This window comes from Caloenas nicobarica, chromosome 1 (genome assembly GCF_036013445.1).
Source record: "Caloenas nicobarica isolate bCalNic1 chromosome 1, bCalNic1.hap1, whole genome shotgun sequence".
In the NCBI taxonomy this organism is placed as follows: domain Eukaryota; kingdom Metazoa; phylum Chordata; class Aves; order Columbiformes; family Columbidae; genus Caloenas; species Caloenas nicobarica.
In genome coordinates, this window is record NC_088245.1 from 193339203 (window position 1) to 193356447 (window position 17245).

A 17245-nucleotide genomic window follows, 5' to 3' on the forward strand; every position below is an offset into this window, starting at 1 on the left:
CAGGGAGGCGGGAGTGGAGCTGCCACCTCTCGTCAATGGCAGAGTCCCCCGGGGCTTGCCCCCCGGCAAGGCCGCAGGGCTCGGCTGGGCGGGGACAGCTCTCCGGGCAGGGCCGGGCCGGGCGCCGCGCGGGGCAGCTCTCCGGCCGGCCCCTCCTCCACCCCGGCTCTGCCTGCACCCCGGCGCGGCGGGCTGCGATCAGGCGAGTGGCGGGGACACCCCGGCCCGGGGCTCCGGCGCGGCCCGCCCCGGCCCCGCTCCGATAGGCTGCGGCGCGCCCCGCCGCCCGGCCCCGCGCCCCGGGCTGCCGCCGGAGTGGCGGAGCGCGGCTGTCACTTGGGCGGCGCCGCTGCCCGGGGCGGGGGGCGGAGGCGGGAGCACCGGCCCGGCCCGGCGGAGGCGCGCTCCGCCAAGTGCTGCCCAGAGTTTGCCTTCCGTGGAGCGGGCGGGCGGGCACAGCCGGCTCGGCTGAGGGGCGCGGCGGCGGCTGAGGAGAGCGCGGCTCGGAGCCGGCGGCGGTGAGTAACTTCCCTGCCCCGCCGCGGCGCTGGGCGGCTCTGCCTCCCCTCGGCGGCGGCGGCGGGAGGGCCGCCGGGCAGGGCGGCAGCCGCACGCCCACCTCCTCCCACACCGTTCCCTCGGCCGCGGCGGCGCCGGGGGTTTCCCCGCGGGGGCGGCGGGGCCGGGCCTGCTGCCGGCGCCGGGTTGCGCCGCCCTGCAGGGGCAACAAGTACGGGAACGGGGCCGGGGCCGAGGTGTGTGTGCCAGGGAGCGGGTCCCCCGCCGCGCGGTCCCGGCGGTCCCGGCCCTGCCCTCGCCCGGGAGGAGCGGGGCTTCCCGCCGGGTAGCGCTGCGGGCCGGGCACCCGCCGGCGCGGGCTGCGGCGGGACCCACCGCGCGTCTCGGCGAAGCTCGAGCGGTGGCCTCGGGTGTCGGGAACCTGCCTCAACGGCTCCCGGTTCTGGAGTCCCTCAGTACACCTATGCTGCTCTCCTGTAGCTTTATTAAAGACGCTGCTGCCTGAAAAGGAGTCAAATTACTGCGTGCGGGGGAGGCAGAAGAACAGCTGCAAGCAAACCCCTGCTGCAGGAGCTGGTTTCAGGTTATGTGTTTTACAGCTGCGCCAGAGGAACTCTGAGCTGTGTGTAAAATGTCTCTAAAGCTTTTGTAGTTGGCAGCTATTTCAAAATGCTAACTCTAGTCCTCGGTGCGCTGACCCAGGATGTCAGGGGTTTTTTTCCATTTGTTAGCTCTTGCCATTGAAAATGTGGTTTAAAAGCTTAAAGCCTCGTGTCTTTTTAACTTTAACAAGCCATACTTTAAAATTGGCATTGCTCTTGAGAGAATATTAGTACTCCGTCAACTAATTGAGAAACCAGTTGCTGGAGTTGTGATAGTGACAAATCTCACAGTCCCTTGTGACTTTTCTTACCGTGTTCCTAATGCATAGCGCTGATTGTTTACTTCTGTAGAAATCCACTATTAAGTACTTCTGAGCTTTATTTAATTCCTTTTTTAATTACATGATGTTGTTTGTTTTTGTCTCTGTGTGCAAAGTAAAAAATGTCTGTTAGGAATTAGCTTTGGGGTACATTTGATAGTCTCTGGAAATAAATTTTGAATCATAAATGCATTCGAGCTTCTGTTCAAAAGAGAAACTGTTCTCAGCTAGACTGTCATTAAATAAACACTTCGAATTACTGAATTTTTTTTAGTACTTTACCCAATTCCTTTTGGCTTCTCGATGCTTTATTCTAAGCTGCAATCCAGCAGCAGATCAAGGAGGCTTAGGAAGAAACATCAGATGGTTTCGGTTAGTGTCCCTACCACTTGGAAAATAAACATGTTAGTACCATATGCTGCCCTGAGTTTAATAAAAGACATTTCCTCCAAATGGAAACAAGGTATGTCAGTGTACTTGCTAAAACCATAAGACTTAATAGGGTCCTGTATAATTTGCTCTTAAAAAAAATCGGCTCTACTGAGGGAGGAATCTTCTTTCCTGAACACAATGCTATATAAAATTATTAACTCCAAATTCAGCAGACTGCAAAGAACACCATTGTGCCCACTTAGGTTTTATTTTTTTAATAAAAAAGTATGTAATGTTACATTTTAAAATCTCTGGATATTGTAAAAAAAAAAAAAAGCATAATTTTAAAATGAGAGTTTTTAGTACTGAATTTTGAACTGTACTGACCCTTAACTCTGCCTAGTGACTTCAGCAAGAGATAGCCCGAGGCCTTGGACTCAGGTTTGAGATTTGCAAACACAGCATGATTTCCTAACACAGGACTCAAATCTTTGATTTTTAAAAAAAAAAAAAGCAACCTCCAATTTAGGGATGAAACTTTGCAAGAGGAGTGTAAGCTGGCGAATGGGTGGACAAGTACTGTTCACTTGAGACAGGTTAGGTTAAAAAATAAGCTTACTAACCCCTGTCAGGCATAACTACAAGAATGTTGGCTTTGACATTGCAAGCTTTGGCATTTGTTTGGAGTCTGCTCTTGTGAAAGCACTGATGACCTCAGTGAAACTTTGTTTTTTTCATAAGGCTTTACCTGCACTGAACAGCCTGTCAGTCTCAACCTTGGTATATATTTGTGGGCCTGTATCACTAAGAACCAGCAGAAGTTTGTTTGCTTCTAGATAAAACTATCTACTGGAAAATACTTCAAAATATCCTCTTTTTTAATCCTGTTTTTCTGTACTCTTAAAAATGTCTCCATATAGTTCAAAGCAACTGTGAAGAAGTGATACCAACAATATCAAAGTGAAATGTGTAAGGATGTGATGTATACTAGATATCGGATTAACTTAATGTCATAAATCAGCAAGATGATGCTTACTTAAAGAGTTATTAGATATTAAGAGCTGTAACTAATAAGAAAACAGCATTCATTCAGTGTTAAGGTGTTCCCTGGTGTAAAGCCACCAGAGGAAACTGGTTGCCTATTCAATATAGCAGTGGCTTGTCTCTGATGTTTGAAAGTTCTTTGCTGGTTTATTTTGCAGAAGCAATTTTATTGTGACCCCATTGAATTGCATGCTGTGTAATTTCTTTATTAGGTCAATGGAGTTTGTTGTTTAGAAATTGTAGTGCCTTTCAAAGTTGAAAATTATTTTAAATATCAGTACTAAATTATGTAATTGTTAGGTCATGGTGCCTACGGAGCAATAAATAAAAATAATGTTACGGTATATGCTTTTTGTTTTTTATGACCCCAATTCTGTAGAAGTTTGCACTTACATATGTTTAATTTTAAACACCCAAGTATTTCTTTTGGAATTAATGCCTGGTTTTTAGGCTTAATGTTAAGCCTGCATGTAAATATTTTCAGGGTCAGGATTTATGTTCACAAAGTTCATGGGATAAACCTGTCATGTGTTTTCATATGGACTGTGCTGTATTTTGGATGAGATAGTGTAAGTAGCTGATTTCTGCTTTGGAACCGGAGGCTGGTTTATCTATTGACAAATAAAGAGACGCACCCCGCCCTACTCTGCGTTACTGTGCTGTACTTCAGTTGACTCCATCCGTGCATCTCTTTCATTTCTAAAGTATTTTTGGTGATTTTGCATATGTCAATCCTTGACATACTTGTAGAATGCTCGTTTCAACTGATGTTAGTTTTAAAGTATTCAGGGGCTGGAAGAGGAGGGGAAGTGACCTCATTTTTGTTTTAAGTAAACAAGTTATGATGTTGCACTGGAGTTGTGGTATTTTGTTAAGAATGTCTAGAATTTCTTTGCTGTCCTCACAGCAGAACTGAACAAATCAGGTAAGAAAGTAGTTGTGAGGTTATAAATGTGTCAGATCAATACTATATAGAAGTTAATTTTTGCCCAGGCAGAGTTGTTTTACTTTGGGATGGAGTGATAGATGTTGCATTTTGCCTGGCTGTTTTTCCTTCATTCCACGGAGAATAATGTGTTTTTATATTTCATTGCAGAGATTTGTCATGCTTAGCCACTGTTTGATGTGGTGTATAGAATTTTTATGAAGAACCCTTGTTCATAGAGGAAAATGCAATTTCATCACGGAGTATGCCCAATATATGAACTGTTCTGGTTTTAAATTGTTGTAAATGATAGTAATAAGTAGTTCTAGATCATGAAGGAGGAACTATGACTTATTTATATTGTTTCTAACAATAGAGCACAACTGACAGTGGTGTGTGTTGAGCAAGAACCTGTGTGTGTCTGGGCAAAGGGAGGAACCCAGTAGCTATAGAAAGGCAAGGTGGGACTATTGGATCAGGTTGCCTGGAGTAGTGTAGTGCTGTCAAATATTATTGAGCACAGTGGGGAAAAAATGAGTGACAAGTCACCTGCTTCTGCATTGGTACGTTCTTTGCCAGTGGGAGTGATCTGAGGTGTGTTACAGGCTGTGCTCCCCACGCCAGCCCCCGAGATAGCACTGCTGTGTTCTCATGCTCATCTCTAAAGAGGTTGCACAAGCCTGTGGAAGGTGTCAGGATGTTGGAGTTGCGTATCTCCAAGGGCTGACTGGTTAGAAAACAACTGGGAATAAGCACAGTTCATTATTGGGTTCAAGTCGGTGTTCCTGTACGTTGACACTTCTATTGACTCTTGCAGTTGTACTCATCATGTAGATTATTTTTTTTCCTACAATTTTGGTTGGAATCAGAGATCTCCGCAGACAACTCTTTCTTAAGGCAGCATAATCTTCACAATTTTGGCCCTGAAACACCAAAGAATACTAGCTCTTACCTTCCTGTGACTTTTTTTGTTCTTCAGATTGGTGCTAATCCTCATTTCTGAGTTCATACATAGGAAAAAGAAAGCTGGTGCAGCAGAGGTTTTTGGCACAACAGAAGCAAATGGAAATTCAAGCAAAACTAACAGATAGAGGTAAAATGTCTCCGATTTGTGTACTGAAACCAGTTCGTGGAAAGCAGTTTTCAGTGGACTCTGTATTCTGCTTGGATAAGCTGTTGTGTTTTGCCACAGGAATGTTGTGTTTGCTTTGGAAGGACTAACCTATGGGTTTTTTTCGGACACAAAGCAACATTTCAGAATCTAGGCGTGTCACGATTGTTCTGGCTATCAAGTTTTGGTTGACGTTCCTGAACAAAGTCTTCATTAAAAAAAAAAAAAAAGCTTGAGTGATATCAGTGAGCCTTCTTTGTTGGTACATTTTATTTTGTCATAACAGGAATGTGCTTTTGTCTGTGTATCTTGTATTAGTCCCCAAATGAAATGAGCTGTATCAGCAACGTACTCTTATGGCAGTATAATAGAGCCTATACTGGGGTTTTTTTTGCAAGTATAGTGATATCATCCAAATAATTCCCCTAATTAACATCACTACCTGCTACGCCAGTAAAACCAAACAGGAAGAAAACCCACAGCCCCCACAAGACTTAACACAGTTGGTTCTTCCACCACCATTAGAAATGGTCTGTGTGGAACAGTGCATTCAGATTCTCTTATGGCTGGTTTTATCCGGTGTACGAGACAGTGACTTTCTCATCCAAGGAACACGTTTTGCAGAGTTGTGGTAAAAGTTTTCGTACATGCTTCAGCCTACATCTAGCCAGGTAGAGGAAGTGACTTTTCGAGGAGGACACTGGAGATCTTAATATCTGTACATGCCTCATGGATAGCGCACTGAATATCTGCAATAAATTAAATATGGACCATATGAAACTACTTCTGCACATTTGGAGGTTAAAAGTTGTAGAAAATAACAGCTGTTGCCACTTCATACAGAGGATGTGTTATTATTACTTCCAAGTTGATGCATTTGTTTACCAATAGCCCACCCTTCCATGCATTTTTGCCTCTTTCTATTAAATCAATTTCCGTGCCCTATGTCATCTTTTTTTCCTGTTGTATTTTTTTTTTTAATCAAGTTGTTCAAAATTTGTTTGTAACCTGACTAATAACTGTAGGTGAAAGCTGATTGATACATCACAAGACCACATAGATCCTGATGTGTTGTATAAACTTTCTGGTCATTTTCAAAGAGTTTGCTATAAACCCCACTCTGATCCTACAGTTGTAACCACACCTATGGTACGGGATGTGTGCACTGTAGCCACCATCCAAACCCCCCTGCTCCCTGGGGCTGCCCTGACTGTTAATTGGTGTAACTTATTTTTAAACTTTTTAAAAAAACTTTTTCAATCAAGCTTCTTCTGGAGCAGGTGGTTGGGGATTTCCTTCTGTCCAGCCTCTTTTCCTGTCATTTGCTCTAGGGTGGTTTTCTCAGCCATTTATTGTTACTGACAGGAACTAGTGAAGGCTCACCCAGTGAATTAGTAGAATAGTACCCTGTCTGTGCTAGTCTTGCATTTATGTTAATTAAAGATTTGTACGAGTCAGTTCCTGGGCTGTTTTTACAAGTAGTCCATTACTGAGCTGTTATTGCTGCTTCTAATGAAGGTTGAAGGTGTAGAAATCAGAGTTTCCTGCCTTATACTAAAGGAGTATAAAATGCTATTTGTTCGGTATTGAATGCCTTCAGAATTTAGGTTCACTTCTTAACTATTTTAGTTCCTTTTAAATGCTAAAGCTAATCTCATCCAGGCTTTAGTAGGCTAAAAAAATACAGGTTTGTTTGTGTACTTGTAGATCTGTCATGCATTTAATCTGAATGTCTCAAAAAGGTACGCATGTTTGATCTTTACGTACATGTAGCAAAGCTTCATAAGAATTCAGTGACAACCACCAAATGTGTTTGTTTTTCAAATCACCGGTAAAAAAAGGTATCTTTCTACTTTGGCAAAATAACCACTCTGCATTCCTGTTATCTAGGGGATGGCTCAGCATGTCTGTTCAGTGCTTATACTTTCATATTCTATAGCTTCTGATATGTGTTTGCCTATAGCTGGAAGTGACATGAGCTGAATTAGGCTTTGCTGCATGTACAGCAGCAAATATACCTGTCATGGTGTATTTTTTCAGTGCAAGCATGATCCCGTATAAATAAATACTTGTGTTTTTAGTTGTGGGGAGTTTTTTTCCCCACTCTGCAATCTGTTTTGACTGATAGCTGCTGATTTATGTACTGAGTGTAGCTCTTCTGCTTTCTGCAGGGAAAATAACTTTCCGGTGAAGCAAAAGTGAAGGTGATTCAGTGGTGGTAAAAAGGAGAATCAGCAGCACAGCTTGTCTGTGCACTTGACCTGACCTGTCTTGCTATGTAAGCAGAAAAAGAGAATCTGTGGGAAAATTAACACTAAAGTGTGTGGTAATGCAGAATTTTGGTTTACTGGAGTGTGAAATGAAACTGTTAACAGTTCTTTCTTCTGAAGTAAGAGATGTGTGCCATTGACCCTGAGTGCACCCTCAGTAAGTCTGCAGATGACACTGAGTTGGGTGGGAGTGTTGATCTGCTGGAGGGTAGAAAGGCCATACAGAGGGATCTGGACTGGCTGGATTGTTGGGCTGAGGCCAATTGTGTGAGGCCCAGCAAGGCCAAGTGCTGGGTCCTGCACTTGGGTCACAATAACCCCAGGCAGCGCTACAGGCTCGGGGAAGAGGGGCTGGAAAGCTGCCTGGCAGAGAGGGATCTGGGGGTGTTGATTGACAGCCAGCTGAACATGAGCCAGCAGTGTGCCCAGGTGGCCAAAAAGGCCAACAGCATCCTGACTTGTATCAGGAAGAGTGTGGCCAACAGGACCAGGGAAGTGATTGTGCCACTGTACTCAGCACTGGTGAGGCTGCACCTTGAATCCTGTGTTCAGTTTTGGGCCTGTCGTATAAGAAAGACACTGAGGTACTAGAGAGAGTTCAGAGAGGGGCAACAAAGCTGGCGAGGGGCCTGGAGCACAAGTCTGATGAGGAGCGGCTGAGGGAACTGGGGCTGTTCAGCCTGGAGAAAAGGAGGCTGAGGGGAGACCTTATCGCTGTCTGCAACTACCTGAAAGGAGGTCATAGCATGGAGGGGGTTGGTCTCTTCTCCCAAGTAACAAGTGATAGGACAAGAGGAAATGGCCCCAAGTTGCTCCAGGCGAGGTTTAGATTGGATATTAGGAAAAAATTCTTCACGGAAGTGGTTGTCAGGTGTTGGAACAGGCTGCCCAGGGAAGTGGTGGAGTCACCATTCCTGGAGGTGTTTAAAAGGCATTTAGATGAGGTTCTTAGGGACGTGGTTTAGTGCTAGAGTTAGGTTTTGGTTGGACTCAATGATCCTGAGGGTCTCTTCCAACCAAAATGATTCCATGATTCTGTGATTCTATGACTAGCAGAATGCTGTAAAAGTATAATGCTTTCTCAAGTCGTTATGTATTTTGAAAAGTCTGCAAAGCTCTGAAACCAGGAAACGTTCGTAACTGTCATGCTGTTATGAAGCAGAAGATCCTTGATGCGGAAATTTTGGATACAGCTTGGTATGTTGCCTCCTCCAAATGTTGAGAACCATATGGATTTCACAACAGATATCATTGGTCTTAAGTCTAAAGTTTAGTGAAGACAACTTATTCCACACAATAATGGCAGCATTGTGCTGTGGATTTTGTTTTAGGTTTTGGGGGTTGTTTTTCCTCAAAAGGTCAAAGAGGAAAGATTTCTATTTTAGATATGATACTGACTGAGGATAAAGAAGATAGTTTCTTCTAAAGCAATATAGATGAGGCCATGTATGCCTGAAAACCTGCTAAGCAGGTGAAATTTAAATGTGAGAGAGAAGGGACTTCACTCCAGTGCACCCACACGTTAGGAGCAGTTGCTATCCCATATATGCTGTTTTTCAGATGGTGTTTCACATGCTGAGTCCTACTTAGCCATCCCTGCAGCTTGACTGTACAACTGAATCTGCAGTGGTGACTCCATGGGGTCCTTTTTTTGACCTGAGAGTCCTTTTGCTGCTGGGAAGTCACTGAATTCACTACAGCTATGACCATTTGGTTATAGCAAGGTATCCTTTATGGGATTTCTTTGCTAGGGCTGAATTACTTCTGGTACAAAACTGGTTAGCATTCTACTTGTCCATTAACTTGCTTTACATATATGTGTATGTATATATTAAAAATTAATTTCTATATATAAATAAATAAAGCTGTATAAAAAGGACAAAACCAAACCCTGTGCTTATTCTTTCCTTTCAACATTTTTTCTTTCTTTTCAGATCTTAACTTAGAAATTCTTCCAAATTTCGTTCTAACATTAGGTATTTTTTAATAGAAGAATGAAGTTGAAATACAGTAGGTAAAGATGTTATAGAAATCCGGTCCGATATGTTTTTACCAACTTAATTATTGTTCATTTCTGTAGTTTTTACTTCTCAGTCGTGGAATAACTTTATTCTTCTGGTTATAGCAGTAAGGAGCTTCAGTAATGTGTTGTTTCAATAGAAGATCTGTATAAATACTATTGATTATCAACATTGATTATAGAAAATGCCATGAACAATTTATGGGGTTTATTGAGGGGATTTTCACATAAATCACCACAACAAATGTCTGGAAAACAACAAATGAGTGATGGAAAAACAATAACCTTTATAGGATAGAAGGAGTCATTTTCTTAATTTTCCAGCTGACATCAGATTGCTTTTGCTGTCATGATATAATATAGTTTTCTGCTGTCCAGAGGTTAAGTTCTGTCCTTATTTGATAATAAACTTATTCAGTTTTCTGCCTTAAAATTAGCCTGATTCTCAAATTTGAAGTAAAATGGAAGCAATCAAAAAAGGTCGAATAACCAATCATTTAATCAGGTATTAAAGTTATATTTAAGTATATTTAAATATTTATTTATAAAATTGTATTTAAATAGATTGATAAAACTCTTTGTTGGAAAAAAATGCTCTGCCTTAACAAGAATTGAAGAGGATTAGGATTTAATAAAGTGAATTACTGTTTTCTGTTTGAGGGGGGGAAAAATGTTTTCCCCCAAGGTTTTGCTTTTAAACTACTGTCTTTCTTCCCAGATGTTTTCGAATACATTCTGCATTGTTTTAAAACAACTCTGATCTTTAATACGATTATCTGTAAACTTCCTTTGTTTACTGAGGGATTTTTTCAGATTATCAAATCATTTAATATACAAATCCTCCTTTTCTTGGTGTGTACCATAAGTCTCCATTGCATGCTCCAGGCAGTGCCCCAAATGAAGCCGACTGACATCAGTTATTGATGATTGTTCTCTGCACGCTGGGAAGTGACGTGGAGCCTCTGGTCTAGCTAGAGTCTGTTGTAGGTAAAAAGGTCAGATGTGAATATAGGAGCCTGGTGTTTTCCCGTCAGGATCACCCCTCCATCTTCTGGGTGCAGAACGTAGCAGGGGGAATAAAAAGTAAGCAAAAGATGATGCGTCTTCAAAGGGCAAATCAGTGTGGTGAGAGCCTCCCTTGCTGGCAAAAGCCTGAGTAAGCAGGTGAGGCTGGCAGTGTGCCCTGAAGGTTAATGTCCTCGGTCACCAACCCAGTGAGGGGGTGAAAGCCTCCCTTCTGCAGGGCATCTCTAGAAAGATGCTCTGAGAGGCTTTTGGCTGCTGCCTCTCATTTCACCTTGGGTGCCGGGAGAAAAAAATGGTAGCTAGGGTCGAGACAATGCAAAGCTAAAAAAAAAAAAAAAAAAAAAATCAATTTCTATAGTATCAGTGGCATTTAGAACCGCATTGGTTTCTTTGGTGGGCTCCGAAGAGCAGCCAGTGTTTCATTTCTTGTGCGGGTCCGCTGCTTGGGCGGGCTCAGGGGCTGCTGCCTGGCCCCCCAACCACCTCAGCTGCCCGCCCCACCTGCTGAGGTTTTATGGTGCCTCTGGGGCTATGTGTGGATATCAGGTCTGCACTGGAGAAATACGGCCACATTTTTTTTAGTGCGAGTGCAGGAGAGGTCTAGCTGAGCACAGAGACAGTGATATTGTTAATTTTCCAGGCTGTTGCTATCTTACTCTCAGCTGTCCCTAGGCATCCTCACCATTTAATGTTTCCTCTCTAATGGCATGAGCCAGGATGTCATAATATCTAAAATCAAATGTACCAGAAAATATAATAAATTAGAATCTGGCTAGCAGAGTAATTGAAGAATAAACTGAATTTTAAACAACACAAGATTGCGTTATGAGCTGATTGCTATGCACAAAGTGCACCAGAGGAATGCGACTTCATGTAGATTTACTATTGATGGCAGCATTTCCTAGATTGCTACTGGTAATAAAGAAATGAGAACGGTTTGAACTTTTGAGTTAGTACCACAACATAATATTGCAGCAAAGGAGAAGTACCATTCTAGTCACACTGCAAAGTGATTCTGGAAGAAAAATTTTCTAAGTACTTTATTTATTTATTTAAGAGGTTTTCATGTATTTAACAATTTTGGAGAGTTTATAAAGCCACAGAGTGAGTGCAGGCTTTGTAATGGAAAGTACTAAATTTGTCCTCAACTCCTAATGTGATTTTTCTGTAGGAAATTTAGCAGTACAGTGGATTCCTCTCGATTCAGAAAATTGAGTTTAAGGACATTTGGTGTCCTTAAGGAATTAAAAGGTTGTTTGCCAGGTCAGTTCTGTGGCAGTCTGCACATTTTGTTTGAATAATTTTCTTGTATTTTTTATTTCATTAAAAACAGGTAACGGACATATGTAAGACATTTTAAAAATAAATCTCTAGCTGTCATGCTAGTAGAGATGTAGGGAGATGGCATAAGACGTTCTGGTTTTGTGAGCTAGAAGTTACCTCAGCTGAGCCCTGGAAGCTGAGCATGTGTGTTCTCCTGGTCTTGTGAAACGTGAAATGAGAGAGTGCTAGCAAAAGCCACCTGAAGGCTGTTCTGACAACCAGAACTTATGGGAAAACCCGTGAAATGCAAATAGTCAGTATGAGGTATTTGCTAGAAGATAACAAATATTGCTTAAGCTGCTGGGTTGAAGAATCTGAGTGGGCTGGATGAAAGCAGGTCCTGTGCAGGGGCATCTGTACTGAGGCAGTCAAGCTGCTGATGTGCAGAGAAACCTGAAAAAACACTTTTGACTGGACTTTATTTTTCTATTCATCCTGATTTTGAGAACACAAAGGAAATTTTGTAGGGATCAGATTTTTGGTGACAATAATTCAAAGTCAAGGGAAGACTCTGCCACTTCCAAAATTACATTATGTGGTGAAGTATCAGTGAATGGAAGGGCTATTCAATGGTAGAAATCAAACATAAGCCTTCTTTGTGGTAGCAGGGAGGGCAGGAAGGTAAAAAAGTAGTATTACTTCACTAAAAGAATCCAATTTTGTAGTGATAAGCAGTATGATTTGTTTAGGTGAATATTTTTAGGTTTAAGGGCTTAAGTTGTATTTAAATGTGATATGGTCATGTTTATTTTCATTATTCTTGTAAAATTTAAATAAGGTTCTCTACCAGAAATGGTAATGAAATACATTTTATTTTTAAAGTAATTTTATAAAATTGTGAAAAAGGTAGCTTGTGAGTTAAATACTTAAATATACACAGTAAGCTTTAGCATTACTAAACTAATTCAAAGTGCTGTAAATCCCTGGATTTAAATTACTTCAGTGCGCCACAACCTAATAGAAGCAGAAATTAATCTAGAAGATGCAATTAATAAGCTACTTACATCCCCCGTGTAATATTTTTAAATGGATTATTTTTCCATCTGTATTTCGATCACTTAATAGCTTACCTGCTCATACCCATCCCGCTTCTCCGTAGAAGGGGCTGAGGGAGCTCCAGGAGGGAGGACATCCCGCTGCTGCCGGTCCCTCCGCGCCGCTTGGGGAGAGGGAAAGGGCCAGTTTCATGAAGAAGCCGCAGATCACCATGGCTCTGGCTCTTCAGACTTCTGTAGGAGGAAACTTGAGAGAGTGGTGTTATGAAGGAAGAATTAATCTACCCATCAATAGGGGGAAATAGGCAGCATTTAAAAAGAAACAAACTTGAGCAGTACAGGGATTCCTACAGGCAGGTTTTGAGGAAAGTCATCTTCAAGATCTGGTATTTCTGCTCTCTTCAATAGCAATTCTTGATATTTTGTGAAAAATTCAGAGCTGAATTTTCACTGCAGTGGAAAATTCAGAGCTCAACTGTGCTACTGAGGTCTCCCTGTTCCTTTTTCCCTGTCCTGAATCCCAGGTGATGTTCAGGGAGTTATGCAAACACCATTTATCTTTGAGAGTTTTCCCCAGCGGGACATGACACTTGTAGGAAATATTTGCACGATTAAGCCTTTCTATAGCTATGGTCCATCTCTTAGTCTCTAACAATGTTGCCTAGCAGAGGGAAATCTGCATACCATGGGAGGGCTCTTAGCACAGGTAGGACCACTCGAGAAACCTTGAATGCTGTTGTTAGGGACAAATGTGATGGGTAAATGGAGCTCTTTCAGGGAGTCACGGAGAATTGTTTTCTTTCAAAATATATTACTGGCATGCAAGAAAGCGAGCATTTCTGATTAAGTTTATTGCAATAGTAAATGTTAGAAACAAGTCAGCAATATCGAGCAGTCCAGATCATGCTGGAAGCTGCAGGCAGTCGAGTGATGTATTACAATTTAAGCAATGTATTTTCCTATAACATTTAGAAGCAGAAAATCTAAACCATTTTCACAGGGTGAATGCATCCTGGAAACATGAAGCAGTCATCCTAATAAAAAGGAAAAAAAAAAGAATTACAAAAATTATTACAGGCCGCTTTATGTTATTTATTCAAGATCCCTTCTTTCTTCATCTAATTGATAAATAAACTGTAGTGCATAAAAGTAATGGGAAGTTTCATCATTTTAAAGAGATGTTTACATATCTGGTGGCATTGCTGACAGGCAGCTAATATAGCCAGGTAGGCCTGGTAATGGTTTGCTACAGACTGAGTAAATATCATAAACGCTTAATGATGGGAAACCCTCAGGAACAGTAAACATGACTAGTTAATACCAATAAGTAATAATTTCACTGTTGGATGCAAAATTGCAGTAATGTATATTTAATGTGTACACGCTTCAGCTGGATACATCGTACGGCGATGCTGTTGGGATCAGCACTTAAGGGTACAATTTCTTTTAAGGAACGTTTTTCCTGTGGTGGGTAGGCAGGGAGCCAATGCTACATAAAGTCATTGAAGCCATCCCAGGGCTGCTGATGAGGAGGACAGGCGGGACCGGAGGTCCTGAGACCGATGTACAAGGCAACCACCTCCATCCCTGCAGCCACTGTTGCTGCTGTGTTGGACCTCTGTGAGGCAGAGAGCACAGACTGAAGCACAGGAGGTTCCATCTGAATATGAGGAGAAACTTCTTTACTTTGCGGGTGACAGAACACAGGAACAGGCTGCCCAGGGAGGTGGTGGAATCTCCTTCTCTGGAGACATTGAAAACCCGCCTGGACACATTCCTGTGCGATCTGCTCTGGGTGAACCTGCTTTAGCAGGAGGATTGGACTAGATGATCTCCAGAAGTCCCGTCCAACCCCAACCATTCTGTGATTCTGTGATTTATGGTATGTTGTAAGTCCTGTAAGGAAAGTCTTGTCTGGTGATCAGCCTTCCAGTGGAAGCCACTATGTTTGAAGAATCTCTTCAGTCTGTTGTTTTAAATTATGTATGCTCTGAAGGAGGTTTGAGTGCTCCTAGTGTGTCTATTAGATGGGGAGATGGACAGCTCATAAATTCAGATGTTGCTCTGTTTCATGTTCAGTCAAATAGACTTTGATGGTTGTAATGTAGCAACACAGTCATTTTGAGTTTTGTAAATGCAAGAAAGAATATTAATATAGTTCAGCTTTATCCCCGAAAAGTCCGATGAAAAAATGAGGAAAAGCCTTCAGACATTTTGTTATATTGTTTTCCTACCTTGATAAAAGCTGCTACTCTTCAGTTTTAATAACAGATGTAGTAGCTGAAAGGAGGCTTTTCCCATGGGAAGGAAAAGGGTGAGACATTGCAATATGAGCTTACAAGATCTTCAACAGAAATATTTCATGGGGCTTACAGAGGATTCCTTTGTATGAAAGTGGGAGAGTTACAGATATAAACAAAGTCCCTACATGAGGTAATATTTTGTTTGAAGTGGCACACCAATGAAACTGTTATTTTTCCCTTCCAGCTCTTCTGTGTGTTTGAAGAGGGCATAGAAAAAGCCCACCAAAAGAGTTCATAAAGGCTAAGACTTTTATGGTTGTCAGTGACTTTGAGGTTCTAGGGTAAAGACATTAAATAAGTGGACTACGCAGTATCACGGGCATTATGTTGTTACATCACACCTTACAAAGTTAACAATGTCATGAGTTCAAAACTTGTTTCCTCATATTTATGCACAACATAGAAGAACACAATTGCTCAGCTAAATAAACAGGACATTTTCAATTAGAAGTTGCCATTACCTTTGTGTGTTCTTGTCATTTATGAAATCAGTGGGTGGTTAATTAAATTGCTCCTTTGCACTCTTCTGAAGGCTGTGTATTAATTGTATTTTAGTGATGGTGTGCACATTTCTCAACTTTTTAATGAGGGTAAAAGTTGTTTACCTCTTCCTTCAGAAATAGCTTTTTTTTTTCCTTGAGGTTAGGGTAATATGGGGTTTTGTGGTGTTTTTTTCTTTTTTTCTAATAAAAGCTCATTAGTCAGCTGCTTATTGCAATCATGTGGCATGCTTGGTTGAAATCAAATGTTAAAATGTTAATTTTCTGGTTGCAAAGCACTACTAAAATAGCCGAGTCTGTGCCTTAAGCCCCGTGTTGATTGAGTGAATAGGTTCATCACTTGAAAGGAGAACGTGCTTCCTTCAGCCATCAGGTCTTTTGAAGACGTGGCTCCTGAAGACAATTTAGGGGCTCAAACTGAGAAGTTCATTTCAGCCCGTTGGCTGAGCGGGCAGATCTTGGCTGTCCTCCTTCACCTTCACTGGCAGGAAGAGCAGCGCTGGTGTTTGGGGGTTCGGAGGGAACCCCGTGGTGGCAGGGCTGGGCTGGGGAGCAGCTTTCGTGCGGGAGGGCCAGGGCTCTGCTTTTACCCCTGTGCTGTGCTCTGCGGAGTTTCACCACACAGATCCCAGTGCGAAAAATCTTGGTATCTTAGCAAATGCCGTTTCCAGCTATGACTTTCTTTTTAGTTTAATGAATGACATTTGCACACTAAAGGAAGCCCATGTAGGTGTAGTGTGGGTGTGCTGACAGAGGAACGCTGTGGGCAGGATTGGTTTATATTTGTTCCTCAGATGAAATGGTGTATTACTGGCAAATGTTCAAGCCCAAAGAAAAAGCCCCTAGCCCAGTGTAAACATCATTGATACAGTCATTTTAGTGCTGTTGGAAATGCCTCTAGCAGAGGTCAGAAGTTTCTCTAGGTCTTTGAAATGCCATCACAGGCTTTATCTCACGGGAAGGAGCAGAACAGGCCTCGCTTCTGATCAAACCATTTATTTATTAAAACTGGCCTGGTGGCCTCACCAGGGGTGACGTCTCGTCTGGGCTGCGCAGCTTTCCTGCAAACTAAAAAGACATCAGTCCTCTTCATTATGCTGTTTATCCAAGCCTGTTTATTTAAGACCATACCAAGCCAATAAAAGTCAAGAAAAACAGTTTGGTACTTTTTCAGATGAGTAGTTTACTTTGCAATTGTGTGTTCTCAAGTGGAGGGTGATAGAAAGACCACCCTGAAGTCTGCTGAAGCATCCACTGAGACCTCAAACTGAACCCTTTGCCACTGGAGCATACTTGTATACTGCTGATTTATGGTGGTGTTTGTGGTTTTAGGGGTTTTTTTTAATCCACTTCATGGAACTAAGTAAGTGAAAGGAGAGGACGATATCTTGAGGGGTATGGTGGTTATCACATTTAGCTGGTTGTAGACTCTTCTGCATGTTGTTTGTATTATGTCCAGTATAATGGAAAAAAATTACTTAAGTATTTCATTTGAAAGTGGAAAAATTAAAGTCTAATATACTGGACTTTATAAAAGCAGCCGTGGAAGACAGTGGTTTGTAGTTTGTGAGTCTGCAAATGTGCAGTGTATCTAATATTGAAAAAGCCAGCAAGTTAGTTAATTGGAAAGAAAAATACTCTTTTTTTTCTTTTTTCTTTTTTTTTTAATTGACAAAAGCAGAGTAATTTCAGGATGTAAAACTGATTTTCTGCATGGAATGCTCCTCAAGGATTGAGATACTGAATTATTAAACTAGATAGAAACTGAGATTTTTTTTCAGAAAGTGTGCACAGTTTTGAGAACAGTTTAAACATTTCATTAAAAATTTCTTTTTAAAAAAGCAGGATTTTCTAAAATAGAGGAGGGGCGGAAAGGTTATGTAATCTGATTTGTTGTTTTTTCTTGCAAACATTG

At 41.9% G+C, this 17245-nt stretch overlaps 1 protein-coding gene across 1 annotated transcript in view; it reads left to right on the forward strand.

Annotated features, from left to right (window-relative positions):
• The first annotated feature begins 387 nt into the window (after positions 1 to 387).
• LNX2 (ligand of numb-protein X 2) overlaps positions 388 to 17245 on the forward strand; it is a 59882-nt gene continuing 43024 nt past the window's right edge. Inside the window, exon 1 of the mRNA XM_065634083.1 lies at positions 388 to 518. The gene's annotated coding sequence lies outside the window, so the exon portion shown is untranslated. The remainder of the gene's footprint in view (positions 519 to 17245) is intronic.